Genomic DNA, 23,585 nt, shown 5'->3' with positions numbered 1-23,585 from the left:
AGGAATCCTGCCCCAAGGGAAGGTGGCCCGACAGTGTTTGCCCCTCAGCAAGGACAATGCACAGCAGCAAGCGAGGGGATCGCTGTGCCAGTGTGCAGGAGTCAGGGCTCTGCATCCGGGCTCAGCGCTGCAAAGTTCCCGTGTTTGGGCAGACGGAGGGGCTGTCCCCGGGGCGCGCGGGGCTCGAACGTGGGGCTCGTGGGGCGAGCGGGGAACGGACACGGGGACGAACGGCCCCGGTGCTTCAGTTGCAGCAGCGGCAGCAGCAGCGGTGGCAGCAGCGGAAGAAGCAGCAAAAACAGATTCGTTTTCTCTCTTTCTTTCTCTTATTCTCTTTCTTTCCCTCTCTCTCCCTTTCCCTCTGTCGGGCACCCTTCCCTCGGGGTCCCTTGCCCGGCGTCCCTCTCCTCTCCCCGCCTCCCTCTCCCCTGCAGGGCTGGGCCATGCCCCCGGCCCGCCCCCGGCCCCGGGCGGGGCTGCCCCGTGCCCGGCCCCGGCCGTCCCGCCGCGGTCTCGCCTCCGCCCGGCTCTGGCCGTGCTGGCGGTGGCGCTGCCGGGCGGGCATCGGTGCCGGGGGCCGGGGCGGCACCGCCGCCCTTCGGCGCCGCCTGGCCCGAGCCCAGCCCCGACCCCGAGGCAGGCTCCAGTCCCGGCCCCGGTCCCGGCCCCGGCTCCTCCCGGGGCCCGCGGAGGACACAGGCGGCGCGGCCGCTCCCGCCGCCTCCGCTGCGGCTTCCCCGGCCCGAGCTCCGCCGCTCGGCAGCGCGGCCGCCGGCCCCGAGCCTCCCGTGCCGCGTTCCGAAGATGGAACGCCTGGGCATGGCCGGCCCGGGGCGGGTGAGGGGCGCTCGGGGGCCGTTGCTGGCCCCGGGCCGAGCGCTGACCGCCGCGTCCCGCCCGCAGGTGAGGCGCAGGAGGCCCTGCAGGAGCGGCACCGGCTGGGCTCGCTGCTGGGGCGCGCTCCAGGCACAGCCACGGAGCAGAGAGCCCCGAGAGCGCCCAAGCTGGCCTGGGTGGAGGAGAAGGAAGAAGGCCCTGGAGCTACCCCAGCGCAGGAGATTGAAGAGGTGGTGCCGTTCATTCCACCGCAGGAGGGTGAGTGGCAGAGCTGGGCTGCAGAGCTGGAGCCTGCAGCCAACTTGGCCCCATCCAATCCCATCCCATCCCACCCCATCCCATCCCATCCCATCCCCTGGGCAAATGCCCACGGACAGGACAGAAGAGGGGCCGGGCATACACCCTGCAGGGGCCGTGCTCCATCGCCCTGGAGCATCCCGGGGCTCTCCCTGCCGGGGTAGCACAGTGCTGGGCTGTATTCTCTGGCCTCTCCTGCAGCCCCTCAGTTCTGGCTGCGCTCGCTCTTTGCCAGATGCAGCCCTGGAGCGCACACGGGAGCAGGAACGCACCCGTGGCCTCTTCCGCAGCACAGCGCAGGTACCTGCAGCCACCCCCACCTGGGCTGGGCTTGTTGTCCCTGCTCAGCCCAGCACCGTGTGTGCAGCACTCCATGCAACATCCCTGGCTTCTTGCCCTTCTGCTACAGATTGTTGGCAAATTCATGAAGAGGATTCGGGAGGAAGAGACCAGCGTCATGGGCACTGAGCTCAGAGCATACCCTCCCATCTTCAAAACCAACACCAGTGCTGCCCTGCTGGATATGCTTGTGGAGGAGGGTCCTTCCAGTGCAAAGCAAGTAAGCAGCCTGTGGCCTGACTTCCATCCTCCCAACAATTGCTTGGCCTCCCAAGCCACGCCTGCTGGTTACTGTAAGCCTTGAGGCCATGGCAGTGTGGAGGCAAGGGAAGCACTTCTCTGGGGCAGCTGGGGACATTCCTCCCTCTGGCAGCTTTCCAAGTGTCCCCTGCCTTCTCCAGGTGCCTGCCATGGTGAGGTACATCCACCAGTGGCTTGTGGCCAATGATTCTGCCGAGCAGAGGCTGGACAAGGCCCTGCTGAATCTCACCAGAGCACACCCGGATGACGCAGTGGTGACGCTCCTACGTGTGGCCCCGTCCTGTGACAGGTATGGGCCCACCTGCCCAGAGGGCTCAGGCCTCCCCAGCCCATCACCCTGTACCGCCTGGCCCAGGTGTGTGACCAACAGAGAGTTCCAGGGCCCTCTGGCTGCTGCCTTTCCCAGCCCTGGCACATCAGCCCCCGAGCCTGCTGCCATGCTGCCTTTCACGCCCCTCAGGGCTCTGTCCCCACAGGGCTGGGCTGCCTGGCTGCTGCTGGCAAGGGCCAGTGGGCAGAGGCAGAGCCGGTGGTCAGCCCGGGCCCCTGGGGATGCCCAGGCCACGGTGCTGTGTCTGAGACCCGCCCTGAGACAGAGCTCTAACCCTGCAGAGCTGCCATCACCATGTGGAAGACCATCATGTGCTCGCCCAGGACTGCAGAGCCAGTGCAGCTGATACTCCTGGATGTGCTGGGGAGCTGGCCAGAGCGCAGCACGTGCACCTCCGATGGGGACGAAACGGGTGTCTTTGGCCTTGCTGTGAGTTTCTGACACTGGCCTTTGCTGGCCCCAAGGCTGCCTCTCCAGCAGCTCTCCTTCCTCCTTCCCCCACTGCATCTCCCTGCCTCAGGCGCTGGCCTGAAACCTGCCCCAGTGGCAGCTTCAGGCCCACCAGGCCCCGTGCTCCCCCTGCCAAGGTCTCTCGGGATCTCTCCCTGCCCTGCTCAGGCTCTGCCACACAGACACCTGGGCACTGAGCGCTGTCTCGTGGGGCTTTGTCCATTGCAGGCAACCGTGGTGATGTGGAAGATCCTCCAGGAGCCCCGTGTCCCACGTGTAGTGACGCTGTATTTCCCCCACCTGTTTGTGCATCTGCTCTTCCAAGTGTTCTTCAGCACAGAAGGGATGCCAGAGGAGGTGGATACCTTCTGGAAGAAATGCCAGGAAGAGCACGGCCTTGCCACCAGCCCCAACAGGTGCTCCATCCCACTCCTCCTGTCCCTGCCATGTGGCCTGCAAAGGAGCCAGTGCTGCCAGTGTGACCTGGGCTTTGCTCTCTGCCCACAGGTTTGCAGTGCAGACCCTGCAGTCCCTGCTCTGCCTTCTCCAGTGTGAGCAGGTGGTGGTTTCAATGGAAGGCAAGTGTGGCTGGGACACGCTGCTCTGCGTCGATACCCACCACTCTGCCGTGGCTCTGCTGGGCGGGTGAGACCCCCCTTCTCCCCATTGCTCCTGGCATTTGTGCCCTGTGCCCGGGCTGTCCCACACAGTCCCCGTGGCTGGGGCCAAAGGGACGAGCGACAGCCAAGCAGACTGGAAAAGGCTGGGAAAGGGGGTGCCCAGGAGCGGCCACACCTCAAAGGGCCCAGGTCCCCTGGCAGTGGGTGGTGGGGAAAGACAAGAACCGTGTGAGTCAGTGCTGGGAGAGGCTTCCCCCCCCTGCCCCCTGGCTCAGGATCTTAATGCCATTTTATGCCTTGCAGGGAGATGTGCCATGCATCCAGGCCCTTGTGTAAAAGCATCTTATGCTGCCTCCTTGACATGCTCAGTGAAGAGATGCCATACTGGGATTTCCCTGCCCTGGCATTCCTTGCGGAGGTGAGCCTGAAGGCCAGCATGACCTGGCTGAGCTGCCTCCCAGCTCTCTGCCCTCTCAGATGCCTGGGACGGTGCCCGTGCCCTGCGCTGCTGCCTGGGCCCAGCCCCATGCGGCTCCGGGCTCCTGCCGGCCGGCTCCCCCGTCACTGCCCTGTGCCTTGCAGGTCCTCGAGTGCCTGGACTTGAGGGACTGCAGGGACAGCATCATGGATGTCTTGTCATGGCAGCTGCGGAGGGAGCGTGCAGACATTGGCAGCCAACTGCTCAGGGTCCTCCTCCCGCGCAGGGACCATTCCCCACTGGTGAGAAGGGGGCAGTGGCAGAAGCCGTGCAGGCAGCGTGGGGCTGGGCAACGCAGTTGCTTGGCCCTGCCTGGGCTTTGTGCGCTGGGGCAGCTGCCCCCAGCTCTCCTGCCTCCCGCTTCAGCTGCCCCAGTGCTTCAGGACAGGCCTTTGGCCTCTGGGCCCTGCGGCAGCAGGGTGGCCTTTCACAAACTTGCCTTCCACGCAGGCCGAAAGAATGCGGGGCCTGACTGAAGGGCTCGTGGAGCTCCCGCAGGTCAGGGTGACCGCCATGCTACTGGACTATCTGTTCCTGGATAATGGTGCCCCAATACCCAGCCCCATGGCCCTGCAGCTGGCTAAGGTGTTCCTGCCACTCTTTGACAACGTAAGGCTCTGTGCCCCCAGCCACGGCCACTGCTGCTGCCCGGACACTTGGTGCCCTGTGCAGATGCAGGCCTGTGCCAATGTGGTCCAGAATCAGCTGCTGCAGAGCTCTTGCTGCCTTCCTGTTCTACAGGGTGACAGCCAGGTGCAGCAGCTCTCCATGACTGTCTTTCAAAACTTGATGTCTGCTGTAGAAGAAGAAGGAAAAACGCTCCTGATGACACAAGTGTGTGAGAGCCTGCTGCCACTGCTCTTCCATTGCCATAATGAGAATCTGCTTGTGGCACAGGTGAGGACTCGTGGGCTGCTGCTGTCCCCCTGGCAGGGGGCTCGGCTGCTTCCTGCCCTGCGCCTGTTGGACTGCAGCCTCCTCCAGGCTGCAGCTCCTGTGCCCTGGGCTCTGGGGCCATCTCCGCATCTCTGCTGTTCTCCAGACTTCTCGGGAAACGCTCCTTTGTGCGGTCAAGTTCCTGAAAAGGAAAGCTCTTGAAAAAACTGTGAAGAAAGAGAAACTCTCCAAGTTCACTGAGCTCCTGGTAAGGATGGCCTGCAAGCCCCAGCCTCACTCTGGAGAAGGCCCCTGAGGGCGGTGCTCAGTGTGCGGGGCTGGCAGCTGTGCCGCGTCCCGGTACTGCACGCAGAGGCCGCGCGGGCTCTTCTCCAGGCTCCCGTTGGCCCGAGCCAGGTGCCCACGGAGCCCCGGCCCGGCGGGGCTGCAGGGCGGCACCGCGGCTCCCCGGGCAGCAGCCGGCCCGCTGCCCCCTCCTCTCGGGAGCCCTTGGCCAGCGGCTGCTGGCCGCGCCTCAGGGCTGTGCGGGCAGGGGAGGCCGGGGCTGGGCACAGGCAGCGCCGGGCCCAGGGGCTGAGCCCGCGCCAACCCTTCCCTCCTGCCGCTCTCTGCAGCTGGCAGAGGACAGGAGCCGAGCGGCCGAGCACCTGCGCCAGGCCATGCGCTACCTCGAGAGCCCACAGGAGCCCCTGCGAGAGGTGGCCATCAGGTTCATGGGTGAGTCCCGAGCCCGGGCTGCCCCTCCCCTCCCCGGCCCGCCGCAGCTCGGCCCCGGCCCCACCTGCTGCCCCGGCAGCGCCAGCCGTGCCCTGGGGCGCCGTGCAGCCCCACCTGGCCTGGGCATCGCTGCTTCCGCCCTCTGGCAGCCGTGCCCTGGGGCGGCAGCGTGCAGCAAGGGCCGGGCTGAGCCCTGCCGGGCCAGCAGCCCGTGTGGCCACAGCGCCGGCAGCGCCGCTGGCAGGGAGCTGTGCCGCTGGGGCCGTGACAGGCTCTGTGTTCACAGGCATGGCCGGGCGGCGCCTGAGAGGGCAGCAGCAGGAGCTGCAGCTGATCTGCACTGGTGAGTGAGGGCAGCGGGCTGACAGCGGGGGCTGCCGAGGGGAGCTGCAAGCCCTGCCCCGGCTGCGGAGGGCTCTGCTCCCATGGGCAGAGCACACGGAGCTTTCAGGGCCACGTGGGCCATTGGTGGACAGCAGCTTTGGGCTGATCCCCTTGCTCCCTGCTCCCTCCTGGCCATGGCAAGACCCGGCTGGGATGGCCTTGGCAGGGGGCTCTCCTGGGCTCCCCGCAGATCCGGCTCTGACCGTGCCTCTGTTCCTCCCTCTTGCAGCCCTGGAACCCCTGACAGAGGACACGAGCAGTGCCGTGTCGCAGCTGGCACTTGAAACACTGCATGTCCTCCGGGCAATACAGCGTGGGCGATATTCCACCATCTGGAGGCTGCATGATCAGCTGCGCAGGGCATGGCGGACTCGGCCTCGCCTGTCGGGGCTCGGCTGCTGCACTGCCAGATGACTGAGGAGGAGAGCTGATCTGGGAGGCTGTCTTTGCTGGGGCAACCTGAGCCAGGGGTAATTTTCCTTTTCTTGAAGATTTTTCTTTTCTTCTTTTCCCTTTTTTATCTAGTTTGTAAATAAATAATATAGAGTATATGTCATGATATATATTTGTATATATTATAGATTATTGTAAATAATTCAATTCTAGAATGTGTTATGATACACAGACTGCCAGGAGCTTTTCTTTGCTGCCCAGGGTCTGCAGGGCAAGAGGCAGGAAAGGGTGAAAAGGGAGCTTGTGCTCAGCAGCACAGCAGGCTGAGGGGTCCTGAGGCCCTGCAGGGGGAAAAGGGTGCTTGCGCTCAGCCAGCTGCCCAGGCGTGCAGTGGTCAAGGGAAAATGGCCAGAAGCCCCTTGGCCTTTGGTGATTCTGCTGAAGCCTTTGTGCTGCCCACAGAGCGGCTGGGCAGGGCCCGGGGCTGCGGGGATCCCAGCCAGAGCGGTGCCCGGAGATGGCCACAAGCCCTGTGCCAGGAAGGAACCACCCTCTGTATCCTCCTGCCCGTGTGCTGCTTGCTGCCTTGCTGAGGGCTCCCAGGTGTCTCTGGATGGGGCTGCTCTGGAGCTGCTGTGGGGCTGCGGCGCTGCTGCCGGGCAGCTTGGCCGGGCTGGGGCAGCCCCTGAGGGGCTGGGGCGCTGGCAAGCCCTGAGCAATGGGCTGTCAGAGGCCACAAGCAGCCCTTGTTTGCTTTGGGATCACCGTGATTTTGGGGGGCAGTGCAGGGGGGAAGAGAGAAAATGTGGGCTTTCCTCAGCCATGGCTGGGTTTTTCCCTACCATGTAGGAGTTGGGCCTTCCTCAAGGCTCTGACAGAGATAAGAGTTTTTCCATTTTTCCTTGTTTTCCCTTTTTGCATCTAATCTCTTTTCAATAATGTGTTGTTTGTTTTTCCAGAGGAAGCATTCCAGGTGGTCCAGTGTGGATGGGGAAGTGCTGGGGAGCAGCTGTGGCGTGGATGGGCCGTGCCCTTGGAGAAGGCTGGGGCCATGGTTTGGGAGCAGCTTTTCTTGCAGCTGTGGCTGGCATGAGGTGGGTCCCTGTGTGCTTGACAGGGTGGGATCAGAGCTTTTGGGAGATGGCAGCGAGCACAGGAACATCCTGCTCTGGGCAGCTGCTGAGGGCTGGATGTGCCGTGGCTGGCTGCAGGCTGGGCACATGTCCTGCCCTCCTGCTCTGTGCCAAAGGCAGCAGGGATGGGCAGCTCTGGGCACAGCTCTGGGCACAGCTCTGGGCACAGCCAGCATGGCCTGGGCACCGCAGACCTTGGCACAAGGGCACAGGAGCCCTCAGCTGACGGGCGCTTTCTGCTTTCTCTCCTTGCAGCCGGGCTCTGCGGGTGCTGAGGCTGCTCTGGGCTCTGCCAGGGCTCTGATGGGCTCAGCCCTGGGCCCAGCTGGGCTGGCTCTGCCCTCACATTGCTCTCACAGCTCTGCATCAGACGAGCCCATTGTGAGCACAGCGCCTGAGCTTTCTGCTTTGGCAGGTGAGTGAGACTGTGCTGCAGGCCCAGAGATTGCAGCTGGGGACACACATCCAACTGGCAAGGACCCAAACTCTCCACAGTCCCAGCTGAACGCCTGGATCTGCACAGGGTGTTTTGTCTGTCCCATTCTTCCTTCTTGACTGGCTGGAATTGTGCAATTGCACTTTGTTCCTCCTCTAGCAGTGCCACGAGTGGGCCAAAGCTGGCGAGTGGGCCGTGCTCCTGAGGCAGTGCAGTCTGGAGCTGGTGGATGGAGAATTGCCCTTCTGCAGTGCCAAGCCAGAGCAAAAAGCCGTAAGTGGGACATTGTGACTCTAAGAAACTCTTGGCAGTTTCAAAGGGAATGTGCAGCTCATTCCCAGGCTGAGAAGGAAGGTCATCTTCTAAAGGATTTGGGCTTTGACAGAGTTTCCATTCCCAGTCCTGCTTGGAGCTGGAAGGGCACAAAGCGATTTCCTCTTGCTTTGACCACAATTTCAAATACCAGTGTTGGGAACAAAGCCCAAAATCTTTTAAGAGGCTGCTGAGGTCAGTAAGATGGATCCATGCCATCAGCACATTTACAATGTAAAGAACTGAGTTCTCTTTTGAAAAAGATCATTTACCTCTTAATGCAAAGAATGTATCTTTGCATTTATATTTTGGTTTTTTCACTAACATTGTGTTATGTTTTTTCACTAACACTTGGATTTTATTCTTATCTTTTACAATTTACCTATTTTTTTCCTTTTTCCTTTTTTTCCCTCTAAATAGAAAACATGTCCTACAGAAGGAATGTCCTTTGCTCCTGGTTTCCGTGTGGAGCAGCTCCCTTCCTGCTGGCTGAGCTGCTCAGGCAGAGCCCGGCAGCTCCTGGCCCTGCAGGGCTGAGGCTTTTCCCCGTTGCTGGGCACAGACTGATGGAGCAGCACTGCTGAACACGGGCACACAGAGGGACCAGCAGCAGCTGCCTTTGGCCACCTGAGGCTCCAAGGCCCAAACTCTGAGCAGCCAGGGCTGGAAGAGACTGGCAGGATCTGATCCCTGACTCTGGGCCAGGGCTGCACAAATGACCCCACAGCAGCAGCAGCAGCAGCAGATGGAGCTGACTTTGAGCACAGCCCCTGCCCCTCTTCCCTCCCGTGTGCAGCGGTGTCACAGCAGCCTGAGGCACCTGGGAGCCCCCAGTGCCAGCAGGGACTGGAGATGGCAGCCCTGGGCTCTTGAAGGCTGTGCAAGGAACGGAGCTGGGCACTCCCTGTGCATGGGGAGCTTCCAGATGGAAAAGGCTGCTGTGCCCAGGCAGCTGCAAGGGCACAGAAAGGAGGCTCTGGAGCACTGGATCTGTGCCAGTGCCACAGTCCTGGGCAGCAGCCAGCGAGCCCTGGGGGAACAGAGGGCACAGCAGGAGGGACAGAACCAGGCAAGGGCAGAGACTGGAGAGAGCCAGGCCCGGGAGCAGGAGCAGCTGCTCCATTGCACTCTTGGAGAAAACTCTTGGCTGTTTCAAAGCGCTGAAAGGCGTAAAGGGCAGAGAGGAGGCCACAGCAAACAATGCTCCTGTTTGCACAGCCTCCCCTCTCCGTGTCCCAGAAGGAATTGCATGGACTGTGTTCTTCCCTCCAAGCCGTCTCGTTCAGCATGAGCAGCTCAGCACCAGGAGCTGAAGGAGCTGAAGCCTCAGGCCAGAGGAGCTGGGCAAGAGGGAACTTTTGGAGCAAAGGAATGCTGCTAAAATAGCCCCAGCTGTATGCAGTGGATATAATCATGGAATCACAGAATCCTTTCTGTTGGAAAAGCCCTCTGAGCTCACCCAGTGCAGCCGCTCACCCAGCAGTGCCAAGTCCAGCACTAAAGCACGTCCCTGAAGTGCCAAGGCCTGGACACCAGCCCTGAGTGAGGCCTGGACAGCAGGCCCTGAGCCAAAGGTGGCCTCTGGATGAACCTTCCAAGCAAAGGTTATCTTTGTATCTGCTCCCTAATGAAATATGCATGGTTTTTAGCACTGAGAGAGATGTAGCCACTCATTAGTGAAACATGTATTGACCTTTGTGTATTTAGAAGCCAGACAAGGCCATGAAATCTGACATCTGGCCTTGTTTGGGGCTGAAGGATCAAAGTCAGCTCCCTTGGTTCCTCCTTGAGCCCTGGCCAGGCTTTGGGAGGGACCCAAGAGGAGGATGAAAGCAGATGTTGCCACACTAGCAGTGCTGTCAGTTTGTTCATTCAGCACTGTCAGAGCTGGGCCCTCTCCCAGCGGGGTTGGAGCCTCTCCTGGGGCTGGAGGCACCTGCAGGAATTGCCAGTGCCCAGGAGTGGCTCTGCAGCCCTTGGCTGTGACAGCTTCCCCAGCTGCTGTGTGGGTCTGGGGGATGGTAAAGGCTGAGGGTAAATGCTGCTGGACCTTTCTTAATCACTGCTGCAATCTGTGGTGGGGATGGTTGGGTGCATTGCTGAGCTGCTCCTTTTGTGATTCTTTGCTGCTTGGAGCTGCAGTGAATGACACTGATTCCTTCAGTTGGAGTCAGTGTCTTTGGTGCTGACTTTGCCCACTGGTAAAACAAAACTGGCACAGTCTGGCCAGATCCCAACAAAATGTCACTTGTTCAATGTAAATGTGAGGAATCAGTCCCATCAGAAATTCCCAGCTGGGAAGCCCTTCCCTGGAGTTCCCTGGCTCTGGAATGGGCTGAGGTTGGAGCCCTGTGTGGGCAGTGGGGCAGTCGGGTAAAAGAAGCTGCACCCCTGGATGGCTTCAAATGCACCCAAAAATTGCAAATGGAAAAGGAAAAGACCTTGTGGGTTTAGGCAGACAAAGATGAATTTGTTAAGAGTCCATTGGACACAGCACCTTCAGAAGGAACAATTATTGTTGGAATGCTCCCACATGGATCAACAGAAGAAGGTTTTAATCTTAGCTCATATGCACCTGTGCAAGTGAAATAATAATATAATAAATAAGTATATACATATTTATAGGATAATAAGACCTTCATGTTTATATTTATGGATTTATATATATATGTGTCTATATCTACATATCTATATCTATATTTCTATAACAATATGTACATATAAAATAAGAATAATGTGAAATAGTGCTGACAATACTAATTTGGTATCTTTGGCTGCTCAAGGATGTAACACTAAATACCCTACAGAACAGGATTGGCCAGGACCTTAATGTCAGTTGCCAACTTTGTGAGATTGTATACAATGAAAAAGGAGGAAGGGAGGAAATTGGCTATTTTTGCAGCGTTTGCTGATACTGTGATGCAGAGTGCTTTGTCTGTTCCTATGAAAAATACAGTGATTAAGCCTGCAGGGTTTTTCATGTACCAGATTATGCACAAGCTGCAGGATTGGTTGCACGGGTGAAGGGGTAGTTAAAAGAGCAGTTGGAAAAATGAGGAGATGGGAACCTTTGCCCATGGAGAACCCATCTCCCAGATGTGCTCCATGCCCTTCACAATGGCCCACTGGGAAAATGAAACCCCCTGGCTGTGCACGGCTGCCCCCAGTTTGCAAATCCAACCATGGGCAGTGAGACTTGGGCTGCCTGGGAAATTGTTCTGGCTGTGAGGGCCCCTGGCAGGGCCGGCCCAGAGGCTGCAGGGCTGGGCCTTCATGCATTGGAATTAATGAGGAGAAATTCAAAGCAAATGAGAGCTATCAGTACTGAAACAGGAGTTCAGATTCCTCCAGGACACTTTGCTTTGGTAACTGCTCCCTTGGAGCTTGGCCTTGCAAAGCGTTCCTGTCATGGCAGGAGGAATTGATGCAGAATATTAAGGAGAAATTACAGTAATTCTGTTAAGCTATAGTGACCAGGATTGGATTATTCAACCCCATGACAGGGTAGCACAATTATTGATCTTGCAATATTAAGAACAATTTTGAAAAAAGGAGATCCACCTCCAGTCACCACCGTTTGTGGAGATAAAGGGTTTGGATGCAGCAGACCTGATAATGGAGCCAGATTGTGGGTCCAGAGGCCAAAAGGCCCTTCCGAGGCAGCTGAAGGAGCAGCTCCTGGGAAAGACAACTCTGAGTCCTGGAACCTGGGCAGGAACAATGGGAATGTGTCCCTGCAGCCAAGGATTCTGTGTGAGAACAAGTAGATCTGCCAGGATACTGTTTTACACATCCTGCCAGACCAGATCTCCTTGTTTGCCCCACGGGCCCCTGTGGAAAATGCTCTGATCCACAGGGCTCCATGGGAAGGCTGCTGTGACACTGAGGGACTTGCACAGGAATTCCATCCAGGAGCCTGGGTGTCTCTCAGGCACTGGGACCCGGCCCCTTCCAGCCAGAGGGGAAAGGGTCCCCCCAAGCCTTGTTAGCCACAGACAGCATGGGAAAGCTGAACAGCAAAGGGCCTGGGGGCATTATTCTGGAATTAAAAAAGTGCCAGCTCCAGGCACAACAGAATTCTTGTTCCTAACTCCAATGGGATTGAGAAAAAAGAATGAAGAACGGTGTCACTAAAGTACTCCTGATGTCTGTAAGGTGTACCTTGAAAGTCAGCCAGAATCTTTGTCTGTCACAAACACCTCCAGTGTTTCACCAAGGGATTGGTCATCAAAATGTAATGATGAGTTATGATGGATTGCTGAGCTTATCCTTTTGTAATTCTTTGCAACTGTGCATGATAGAAATGACACAATTCCTTCAGTTGGTGTCTGTGTCTTTGGTAGTGACCCTGCCCACTGGGGACACAGGGCCCCCTCTTGCCTAAGTGTTACCTGGCAAGGCAAAAGCCCTCCCTCCAAAATTTCCCCCTTCACACCCTGAGCATGATGTGCTCTGGTCTGGGCTATGCCCAGGCTCAGCTGGGGTCCCCTGTCCTGGCTGTGTCCCCTGCCCAGCTCCCCCGCAGCCCCAGCCCCTCCCCAGCGTGGCTGACGAGGGGCAGGACAGGCCTTGGCTGTGCTGCAGCTCAGCAAGAACAAAACCATCTCTGCGTGCCCAGCCCTGTGCTCAGCACCCGGCCCAGCAGTGTCTCAGTGCCAGGGGCTGTGCCCTCAGTCCCTGCCAGGGGTTTCCATGGCAACTGCCAGGCCAGGTGACCCAGGTGTCCCCCCCAGTGCCGGTTGCCATGGAAACAGTGCCCAGCCCCGCCCCTTTCTGTCTGGCTGACCTGGCCTTTGGCCCTGGCAGTGCCGGTGGCTGCTGGTTCCTGGTGCCAGAGCGGCCAGCGCGGCACAGGGCAGGTGGCCATGGCACAGCCCCCAGCAAGGGATCCCCTCTGGCTCTGGGCACTGACACCAGCCCTGAGCAAGGGCCCAGGGCAGCTTTCCATGGCCACCAACCATCACAACGGGGCCGGGCACTGGTTGCCATGGCACCAAACCAAGGAACGGGTCTCTGTGGCCGTTGCCATGGCACCTGGTGGCACCACCGAGTGTCACTGCAATTGTACCTGGAACACCCCTGGCACCGCTTTGTCCCAGGGTTGCCATGCAGCTGAGGGCAGCAACAGCTGGTGCTCTGCAAGGGCCCTGGGGCAGACGGGAAGGAGCAGCAGAGCAGGGTCTGATCCATCCCCAGTGCGCTGCACAGCCCAGGGCAGTGTCCCAGAGCGTCCCCATGGAGCTGCCAACAACATCCCCCCTCTGCAGCCCTGGCCTCTCCCCCAGCTCACACAGGTCCCCCATCCTTGCAGGCACAGACACAGCAGCACTGGCTCAGCAGCCCCTGTTTGCATTGCACACAGCAGGGGGAGCACCCCCATGCTGTTGGTGTGGGACATGAACCTGAGGGAGCACAAATGCCATCAGCTCTGGGGCCAGCAAGGGCTGGGGGATGGCAGGAAACCACCCAGGTTTGTCTTGGCCTCTGCACTCAGCCATAAAGTTTGTTCCCATCAGCTGGGGGTGCCCTGTGATGGCCCTCAGGATGATCTGTTCCATAACCTTGCTGGGCACCCAGGTCAGACTGACAGGCCTGGAGGTCCCCAGATCCTCCTTCCAGCCCTTCTTGGGGATGGGCTCACACTGGCACCTCCAGTCCTCTGGGATCTCCCTGCTGAGCCAGCACTGATGGTAAATGATGGAGTGCAGCCTGGGGAGCTCATCTACAGCTCCCTCATTGCCCTAGGATGGATCCTGTCTGATCCCATTCACCTCTGAGCATCTGAGTGGCTCAGCAGGTCACCCACTGCTTCCTCCTGGATTCCAGGGGCTGTTCTGCTCCCTGTGCCCATCTACCAGCTCAGGAGAACACTTGTCCTGAGGATATCCTTTCCTAATATTGAAAATTGAAACAAACTAGGGGTAAAGTAGCTCAGCCTTTTCCTTATCTTTTGTTACTATATTCTTTACTGCAACCAATAAAGAGTAGAGGTTCTCCTACTCCTCCTTTTTGCTGTTATTTTTTTTATGAAAACATTTTTATTCTTTTTGCTGAACCCTCCAGGTTAAGTTTTATTAGAGTTTTCAACTCTCAGCTTTTCTTTCTGTATGACCCAGCAACACCCTTAAAGACTTCCTGAGTTGCTGGTCCTTTTTCCACCCCTGAGTCTCCAGAAAAGCTCCATGGGCAGCCAGGCCAGTCATTTTCCTCACTAGCTCATCTTCTGCCACACTGGGACAGGCTGCTTCTTCCCCCTTATGATTACTTTCTTGAAATGTGTCCATTCTTCCTGGATCCCTTTGTTGTTAAGGGCTGTTTCCCTTAAAGCAATCAGTACCTGATTTGGTATTCCCCAAATCTGCAGCCTAAACAGGCCAAAGTCTGCCCTTCCTATTTCCAGTGCAGAATTTTTGTTGCTGCCCCTCCCTCTTTCACAGAACATTGAACACTTCATTATTTCATGGTCACTGTGCCCCAGGCAGACTCTGAGCCACACATCTGCCACCAGCCCTTCTCTGTTTGTGAACAGCAGCAGACAGAGCTTTCCTTGGCAGTGGGAGTGTTACCAAAAATTTAGTAAAACAGAAAATTCCTTAACCCCAATGTAGCATTAAGAAGCAGCATTCTTTATTCAGCTGGATGCATGGGGGAGAGCTCCTCCCAAAGCTGTGCATGCTGAGTACAGGAAAGTTTCTGTTTATATTCTGTATTTTGCATACATATTCATTGATTGTCCTGGACTAAAAATACATATGATAATCATTTCCCTGAAATCATTAATATATTTCCCCTCCCCTTTACCCAGGCATTCTCCTGTACTGGGGGTCTCTCTGGTGGTCCCTGGTGGTCGTGGATCCCAATGTTCCAGTGGGCCTGGCTGAGCTGGCAGGACACTGAGGCTGCTGAACTTCCAGTTCCCCTTCTCACACAATGGGCATTGTGTGGTTTCCACAGGCCTGGGGTTGTGGAGAACAAGCTCCAGGTGTGAGCTCACCTGGTGAAGACAATTTATCATCTGGTACCATGTGGTCACAGAGTGGGCTATGACATCACAGAGTGGGTTATGTGAGGTCATCAAGCAGCCATGGCATCATAGTCTGCCTCTGTGACATCAGAGATCCAGCTCTGACATCACAGGGCAGAGGTCTGACATCACAGTGCAGACAATGACATCACAGACTCTGGTGTGACATCATAGACCAGCTGTGTGACATTGGAGAATGGGCTGTGACATCACAGAGGAGGCTGTGACCTCGCAGAGGGGCTGTGTGACATCACAGAGGCGCTGTGTGACATCCCAGCAGGGCTGTGTCAGGTCACTGGGTTGGTCATTCTGCCCCAGCTCCCCCTCACAGTTTCTCCCAACAACTCCAATGCTGTCCATGCCCAGCAGGGTCCCTTTCCCCCGGGATCCCCCCGGCCCACCTGGAGCCACAGCCTCCACCAAAGGATGTTCCACAGGATCCACCCCAGAGCCTGACAGGGGACAAGGGGCCAGGGCTGTGTGACCAGGACATCAAGGACGGGGATTATCCAGGTCACTGGGGCCTGGGTTGGGTTCCCCAGGGCAGGAGAGATGTCTGGCAGCTGGAGCAGGGTCTGGGAAGGGCCTCCAAGGTGGGGCTGGAGCCCTTGGGCTGTGAGCAGAGGCTGAGGGAACTGGGCTTGTCCAGCCCTGAGCAGGGAAGGCTGAGGGGCTCCTCATGCCAGCCTGGCAGTGCCGCCAAGGAGGGGATGGAGAACACAGAGCCAGGCTCTTCACAGGGGGCTGGGGGGAGACAAAAGCCAATGGGTGGAAGGGGAAAGAGGGGAGATCAGCCAGGGCATGAGGAAATGAAATGAGTCAGGCTGCTTTCAGCATTTCCTCAACACCAAGAGCAGCCTGACCTCCCTTCTCCATCCACCACTGATAGATTTGCAAATCAGGAATTGTTTGAGCTGTTCTGTCCTCAGTCCAGGACAAGAATCCTGATACAAGAACTTAATTGTGTTTATATCTATCACAGAACCACAATAGTCAAAAATTAATTTTAGTATGCAAATCAGTTGTGAACAGTGGACTCATCAGACATGCTGGGACATTGCACATAGTTCAGGGAAGAGTTTGTAATTGTGTGATTGTTATTTTAATATAGTAATTTTTACTAAGTTATATCCTGTTCAGCTGTGGTCTGTTGGCTAGGTCCAGTGTGGGCTGGAGGGAGCTCAGATTTGCACAAGGCTGCTCTGAGTGCCAACCTTGGATGGGGAAAATGGTGGGGTGGGGGTAGGGACAGAGTCTGATTGATTGTCAGCCATGAAAGGTCCTGATTTTCATACCCAGTCAAACTGCATGAGGAGGTACTTGGATTCAATGTCAGCTGGAGATTGCACATTTCAATGAATTACTAGTAAAAAAAAAATTACAGGACCTAAAAAATATTTTCTTGCTGTTTTTTTAAATTCAGGGTATTCACATTGAATTGGCTTCTGAAATCTGACTAATTAACCACACATTTGATTTGAACAAATTATTAATGAAATCAAATTATTCCGAGAAGCTTAGCTTGTTTAGCTGTTCTGAATGTTAATGAGCCCTGGGACACTGAATTCCTGCACTGAAGAGCTGAAGGCTGAACAAGCCTCTGGAGCAGGAAAATTCAGCAGCAGCCTTCAAGTTGCTGAGGATGTCAGCAGCCCCCACTGAGGCCATCCCTGCCCAGAGACCGTGGGGGAATGGGCAGACAAGGAGAGCGTCCCTGGGGCTGGGGCAGCACAACTCAGAGGCACCAGGGGCTGCAGCTGGGAAATGGAGTGTGGAATGTGGCTGGGAAAGCCCTGCCTGGGCTGGGCCAAGCAGGGCACAAAAGCCTTGAATTCCATCCAGTAGAAAACTCTGTCAAGGAGATATTTAAAAGGAATTACAATTGTTTCTGTATTCTGAATTGGACTTCCTGGAGAAATACCAACAAGAGATACTCAGGAGCTCAAAAGAACAAAACAGTCTTTACTGGTAACTTTAGAAAATCAGAGAATTTTTGGCAAAATATTTAATATGACATTCAATCAACACAGAACACTTCTTAAAGCAATGACTTGGCCCTTTCAACTTCACAAACTCTGAGCTATTTGAATTTTACAATTCTCAAATTTGCAAAAGGAACAAAATAGAAGAAAAGGACAGAAAGAGAGAGAGGCAAAAAGGATACAGAGGAGCATACACAGACGTACCAACTCCTGGATTCCAGTAGCGTTCAGATGGAAATTCCAAGAGGAAGTAGGGTCAAGATGTGTGCTTGCCTTGTGGTCAGCCTTCAATACCCCTTGGTCTTCCTGGGCCCTTCCCCCAGGTGGGACTGTGGGTCATTTGGTCCCTCAGGAGCTGGGCTGGAGCTGCAGAGGTGGCTGTGGAGCATTGCCTGTGCTGTGCCAGGGACTGGCAGCCACTGCTGGGCTGGGATAGAGGCTCTGGGGGGATTGGGGTCACAGGGCAGGGCAGGGCTGGGGTTCCAGGGCAGGGGAGGGCTGGACCTGCCCCTTCCTCCCCTATTGGAATAAGATCCCAATATTACCAGGTAGATTGTGCCTGGGCTCCTCTGACCCCTGCTCCCGGGCCAAAGGCGGCAACTGTGGTGTTTCACCTCAGAGACACTTTTGGCTGGCTGGATGGTGCAGCTGAGCACCGAAACAAGTCCTGGCTTGTAGAAACTCAGTTTGCCTCAGGTGAGAAGGCTTCAGGCTAAGGTGAGGAGGAAAAGGAGACAGATTCTGCCGGAGGGTTAATATCAAGAGTTTATTCCATGGTCACAGACGTCTGAATCTTAGGTAACAGCTCCAACAGAATCCCGACCGCATGGCCTGAGTGACTTTTTAAGCTCCGGGGGGAGGGGGAGGGAAGGGACAGGTGAGCCACCAACCAGGTGGGAGGGGCAGGGTCTCAGGCAACGATGACACCCAGACAGACCAATGACCTCTGGGCACAGGGGCATCTTTTGAACCTCACCAACCACAGGATGGCCTTGCTGGAATGTTAAGACTGATTGACAGCCCCGCAGGGGGCGAGGGGGAAGGGGAAGAGAGATATCGCCACACCTGGGAAGGGGCTGGGAAGTTTAAAACAGGAAATTGCAACACACTGCAACACTCCCCACACAGGAAATGTCTTGAGCCAAGAAACTCCTCCACTCTGTCACAAAAGGGAATACTGGAGGTGAAATCCCAATTCTGGCCATGGGCACCTAGATAAGAAGGACAGTTCTTTTCCTTAGGAATGAAAGCCCCAGTTCTCAGTAAATTTCTGGTTTGATTGTTTGGATTCTGTTTGGTTTTGTTGTTGCTTTGTTTCATTGTTGTGCCTGAAGTGTCCAGTCAGGAGCAGAGTGACTCTTGCCAAGGAACTTTGTGCTGCTGTCCCTTAATATTCAGTCTGGTTTTTGCTGCTCCCTTGCTGGGGATTTTTTCAGCGCACTCAAGGCCTCGTTGGTAACAGGGTGAAGGAGCCCTGGCCCAGGCTCTGGCCCTGGGGGACACGGGGACGCTGCCAGGGGGTCCCTGTCCCTCTATTCCACCCCAGGGCCCTGGCCCCCCGTCCCCGTGTCAGGCTCTGGGGTCGATCTCGTGGAACATCCTCTGGGGGAGGCTGCGGGGCTGGGGGCGGGGGGACCCGGGGGGAAAGGGGACCCTGCTGTGCACGAACAGGGTCGGACTGCTCTGGGGGGAACTGTGAGGGGGGCTGGGACAGAGTGACCTCCCCAGTGACCTCACACAGCCCCTGTGATGTCACACTGCCCCTGTGATGTCACACTGCCCCTGTGATATCCCAGAGCCAACTCTGAGACACCACGGTATGATGTGATACAGCTGCTCTGTGATGTCACAGAAGTCTCTGTGATGTCAGAAAGTCACTCTATGATTACACAATCTCTCCTGTGATGTCACAGCCTGCACTGTGATGTTACACAGCCACCCAGTGTTGTCACAGCCCACTCCCTGATGACACAGAGCCACCTTCTATGATGTCAGGATCTGCTCTATGGCCTCACACCCTACTCTATGATGTCACAGCCAGCTCTGTGATGTATCAACCCACCTCAGTGATGTCACAAAACCCTCTCTGTGATGTCATACTGACAGTCTGTAAGGTCACAGCACATATTTTGACATCACTGCCAGCTCTATGATGTCATGCAGCCATGCCATGATCTCACAGCCTGTTCTGTGATGTCACAAAGTCCCCTCTATGATGCTGTAGCTGCTCAGTGACCTCACACAACAAACTCTATGATGTCACAGCCCAATCTGTCACCTCACACAGCGCACTCTGTGCTGTCACACAGCCCCTTGCTGACATCCCCATTGCTCTGTGGCTCTGTGACACAGCCACAGAGGTGCTGCTGTGACACAGCCCCCTCGGGGACATGCCACAGCCCCTGCCAGTGCTGAGCCCCTGTGAGCTCTGTCTGTGCCCTGCTGGTGTCCCTGAGGGGCCCTGGCAGTGCCCCAGCCCTGCTGGGCTGTGCTCAGGAGCTGCTCCTGGCCAGAGCTGTCTCTCTGCAGGGCTGCCCTTGCCAGGAGCTGCCTCTGGGCCAGGAGCCCGGCCCAGCTCAGCAGCACAGACACAGCACAGGGACTTTAATGACCCTCTGGGGCTTTGGTGCTCTTTGCATCAGACCCAGTCCCTCAGAGTGGGCTAAAAGAACTTCTCAAGAGCTCAAAGTGAGATTGAAATACAGAAGTTTCTTGTACTTTAAATAGATCCCTGTGAGGGACAGGACTGAGAAAGTGTCCCCAGGTTCCAGGGCGAGCAGAACACTGGAGGCAGTGATGGCAGGTGGGGACAAGCAAGGGAAAGGTGTCTCTGCTGGTAAGGAAAACTGCACCTCTGTCCCTGCAGGCTGTCAGCATCCCCGGCTGCCCCACCTGGCCGGGCCCTTCCTTTGCTGACAGCTCTGCCTCCTGCCTGCCTCTGCCTGCCCACACAGAGCCTTGGGCTGCTCCAGGCTCCTGCTGGGAACATGCTGCACCACAGCCCTGCCCTGACAGGGAAATTCCCTTCTCCTGGTGTTCAGTCTGGGCCTCCCAAGCTGCACTTGGTGCTATTAGGTCTTCTTCAGGCTTATTCCTACTATGAAGAAAAGCTCCAGCCTCTCTGAAACCACCCATCCATCCCTCCCAGGCTATTCCCTTTCAGTCCTCAGTCTCTACACCACTGACCACAGAGGCCACAGACTCTCCCTGCTGGTTTTGTGATGAGGCCTCCAAACCCCATTCTGGGAGATTTTTGAGTCCTCTCCAAGGTCTGTGAAAAGGGAAAAATAGCATTCGAAGTTATTTTCTCCTAAATCCTACAGTGACAGAAAATGGGTCAGTATCTTTAAACTGAATGGGGACAAAATAACATTTGTTAGAAGGAGGAAATATTTTACAATTAATAAAGTGGCAGGAAACTGCAGCTGTTTTTCCAGAGAAGTGGATTCCCCATCCCTGGAATTGTCCAAGAGCAGGAGCTTTGTGCAACCTCTCCCATTGAAACCCTCTCATCTCCAGTGACAGAATTCCTGCATTGTGGGTTCTCTGATGTGCTGGGTGCCCTCACAACGCTTCTGGCCAGAATTTCTGCTGAGGGCAGCCAGGCTGCTGCAGGGGCAGTGACCTCACAGCCCCCACCATGGCAGCCCTGTCCCCTGGGCCTGGCTCTGCCCTTTCCTCTGCCCCTGCCTTGGCTCTGCTGGCATGAAGAGTTTTGTCATTAATATCTTGTCCCCAAGGTGCTGGGGCCAATGGCTTCCCAGTCAGGCTCCTGGGGCAGAAGTGGCTTTTCAGAGCCCAGCCAGGAATGAGCCCTGAGGCAGCAGCTCTGCAGTGGTGGCCACCAGGTCGGGCTGCCAAGGGAGGCTTCTGGCCATGGCCTGCAAGCAGCTGCTGCTGCCAAGGTGCCTTTGGTGCCTCAGGCTCTCCCTGGCACAGCTCCCAGCACGGCACTCTGCCCTTGTGCCCGAGCCCTTCCCTGTGCTGGGGCTGGCCTGGGGCTTTTCCTGCAGCGGGACCTGCCCTGCTCATGGCACAGGAAAGGCAGTTCCTGCTGGAGCAGGAGGCTCTGCCTGCAATGGGCTCCAACAACTCCAGCAAGGTCCTGTTTGCAAAGCCCCCAGTAAGCAATGAAGGAGGGGTGTCACACTGCTTTGGGGGTGAATAATGCTGAAACCAGCCTGACTCCTCCATCCCAAAGTTCAACATCCTCAGAGGGAGCTGAAGCTGTGGCAGAGCTGGAAAAATCCCCAGAGAAAGGAGCAACCAAGTGACACCACTGAGAGCTTCTGCAGAGCTGCTGAGCTGGCCCAGCCTGGGCACATCTGACTGACAGGGCAGCACTTCAGATGAGAAAAGCCCCATCCCAAATTTTAATGGCAGCATCTCCTGACATTTCCCTTCTTGAGGGGTGTGGGGATTCCTCCCAGCGGTGGGGAAACCCTCAAGGTCACTGCTCCAGGCTGAGCCAAAGGGAATTGCCCATGGTTATTGGTCTGGGGGAGTGACATCAATCTCTGCTTACTTACAGGTTTTGCTTAAAACAGTTGCTTTGAAATAATTTCCTAGTGCTCTGTATAATATATTTTACGTCTCTTACATCCTGGCATAAATATTTCTGATTAAGGCAGTTTTGTCTAATCATTAACATAATAGAGAATACATATTTATATAAATATATCTGCCCATGACAGGAACCCTGTGAGTGTCTGGGACATCCTGGCCCTTTGGCAGCCTGGGGACTCCTGGGATGTCACCGTGGAGCCCCCATGAGTGCCTGTGACAGACCGGTGCCTTTGCAGCCCAAGTTGCCCTGGGATGTCACCATGGAATGGCTGAGACTGCCTCTGACCACAGGGCTCTTTACCATCCCCAGAAAGCCCTGGGAGGTCTCCATGGAGCCCCTGTCTGTGCCTGTGACATTCCAGCTCTGGAACAGCCTGGAGACTCTTGGAAAGTCCCCATGGCACCCCTCTGAGGGCCTGTGGCAAATCTGATCCTAAGCAGGAAACGATCACCAGGCCCCTGTTGCTATGGTCAGTTTCTATGGCAACCATCACCAGCCCCCTGTTGCTATGGTCAGTCCCTTGGCAGCTCCATGGAGACCCCATGCCAGGGGTGGTTGCCATGGACACCAGCTCAGGCCTGCAGCCACAGCCCGTTGCCATGGCAACCATTGGCAGCCCCATCCCCAGGCTCATGGGATCCCAGAACCACAGAATTGGCTGAGCTGGGAGGGACCCATCAGGATCCTCCAGTCCAACTGCTGGCCCTGCACAGGACACCCCAACAATGCCAGCCTGGGCCTGGCAGCGCTGTCCTAACACTGCTGCAGCTCAGAGAGCCCTGGAGCTGGGACCCTTCCCTGGGCAGCCTGGGCAGGGCCCCAGCAGCCTCTGGCCAAAAACCTTTTCCTGACATCCAACCGGAGCCTGCCCCGACTCAGCTGCAGCCGTTCCCTCCCCTCCTGTCCCTGGGCACCAGAGGGAAGAGGTTCCCACAGCCCCAGCCAGGGACCCGCTCCCAAGGCTGTTTTCACGGCCACCAGGGCTGGCACCAGCTGGAATGCTCAGTTTCCACGGGCCGGGGTTCAGGAATGGGATTCCCCAATTTCCTGCCCCCGCTAAAACTGCGCTGCCCTCGCAGCCCTCCCGCCTCTAATGGAAAGCACAAAAGGCAAAGATCCCAGGCTGGGATAAGAACAATTTATTGGGAACAAAAATGAGATAAGGAACAAACAGAAACAGAAATGATATTGATAACAGAAGGGATAAATGAAACACTTTACTGGGAAAACTAATACATCAACAACAGGCTCTTCCTGGCCACAATTTCCCCTGTCTGGAAAGGACAACCTTCTCCTCAGGGAGAGAGAGAGAGTCCCTTTCCTGCCCCTGGCAATGTTCTGATGTGCGAGTGAATATAATGACACGGCCATGGCCAGACCCTCATGTTCTTCCATCCCACATCATGTCTTTGGCAAGGGCAGGAAAAGGGACAGGTGTCTTTCCAGCATAGACCACAGGGAAACTGGTTCACCAGGGTTCTTCCCAATGTGGGTTCTCATTTGGGGGATGAAGCTGGAGTGGTGCATGAAGCTGTTCCTGCATTTTTGGCATTTGCAGGGCTTCCCTTACTGGTGGCTCAGTTGGTGTCTGGTCAAGTGAGAGCTACTGGTGAAGCTTTTCTCACACTGGGGACACTCGTAGCACCTCTCCCCAGTGTGGATGCGGCGGTGCCTGATGAGGTTGGAGTTGTGCTTGAAGCCCTTCCAGCACTCACGGCAGAGGAAGGGCCTCTCATCCGTGTGAATCTGCTGATGCTGGAGGAGATTGGAGCTGGTCTGAAACGTCTTCTGACACTGGGGACACTCATAGGGCCTCTCCCCAGTGTGAATACACCGGTGACTGATGAGGGCAGATCTGTAGCTGAAGCCCTTCCCACATTCCCCACACTCGTAGGCCCATTCCCCAGTGTGGATCATCTGGTGGCGGATCAGGGTGCTGCTCTGCCTGAAGCACTTGTGGGGCTTCTCCCCATCATGAAGCTGCTCATGGACCACCAGTTCTGAGCTCTGGCTGAAGCTCTGTCCCCCTTCCTGGCTCAGGCTGGGTCTTTCCTCCTCAGAGCACCCTGGGCTGGGTTGGAGCTCCTCTTCCTGTGGAATCTCTGGGGATTTTCCTCCCCATTGGAA

The 23,585-nt window shown here is 56.5% G+C and overlaps 1 pseudogene; it reads right to left on the bottom strand.

The window, feature by feature from the left end:
- Positions 1 to 23,585, bottom strand: part of LOC134433438 (zinc finger protein 850-like) — a 605,780-nt pseudogene that overhangs the window by 546,738 nt on the left and 35,457 nt on the right.

Source organism: Melospiza melodia, unplaced genomic scaffold (genome assembly GCF_035770615.1).
Source record: "Melospiza melodia melodia isolate bMelMel2 unplaced genomic scaffold, bMelMel2.pri scaffold_18, whole genome shotgun sequence".
Taxonomy (NCBI): domain Eukaryota; kingdom Metazoa; phylum Chordata; class Aves; order Passeriformes; family Passerellidae; genus Melospiza; species Melospiza melodia.
The sequence above is the reverse complement of the archived record's forward strand: the minus strand, read 5'-3'. Positions and strand labels throughout refer to the sequence as shown.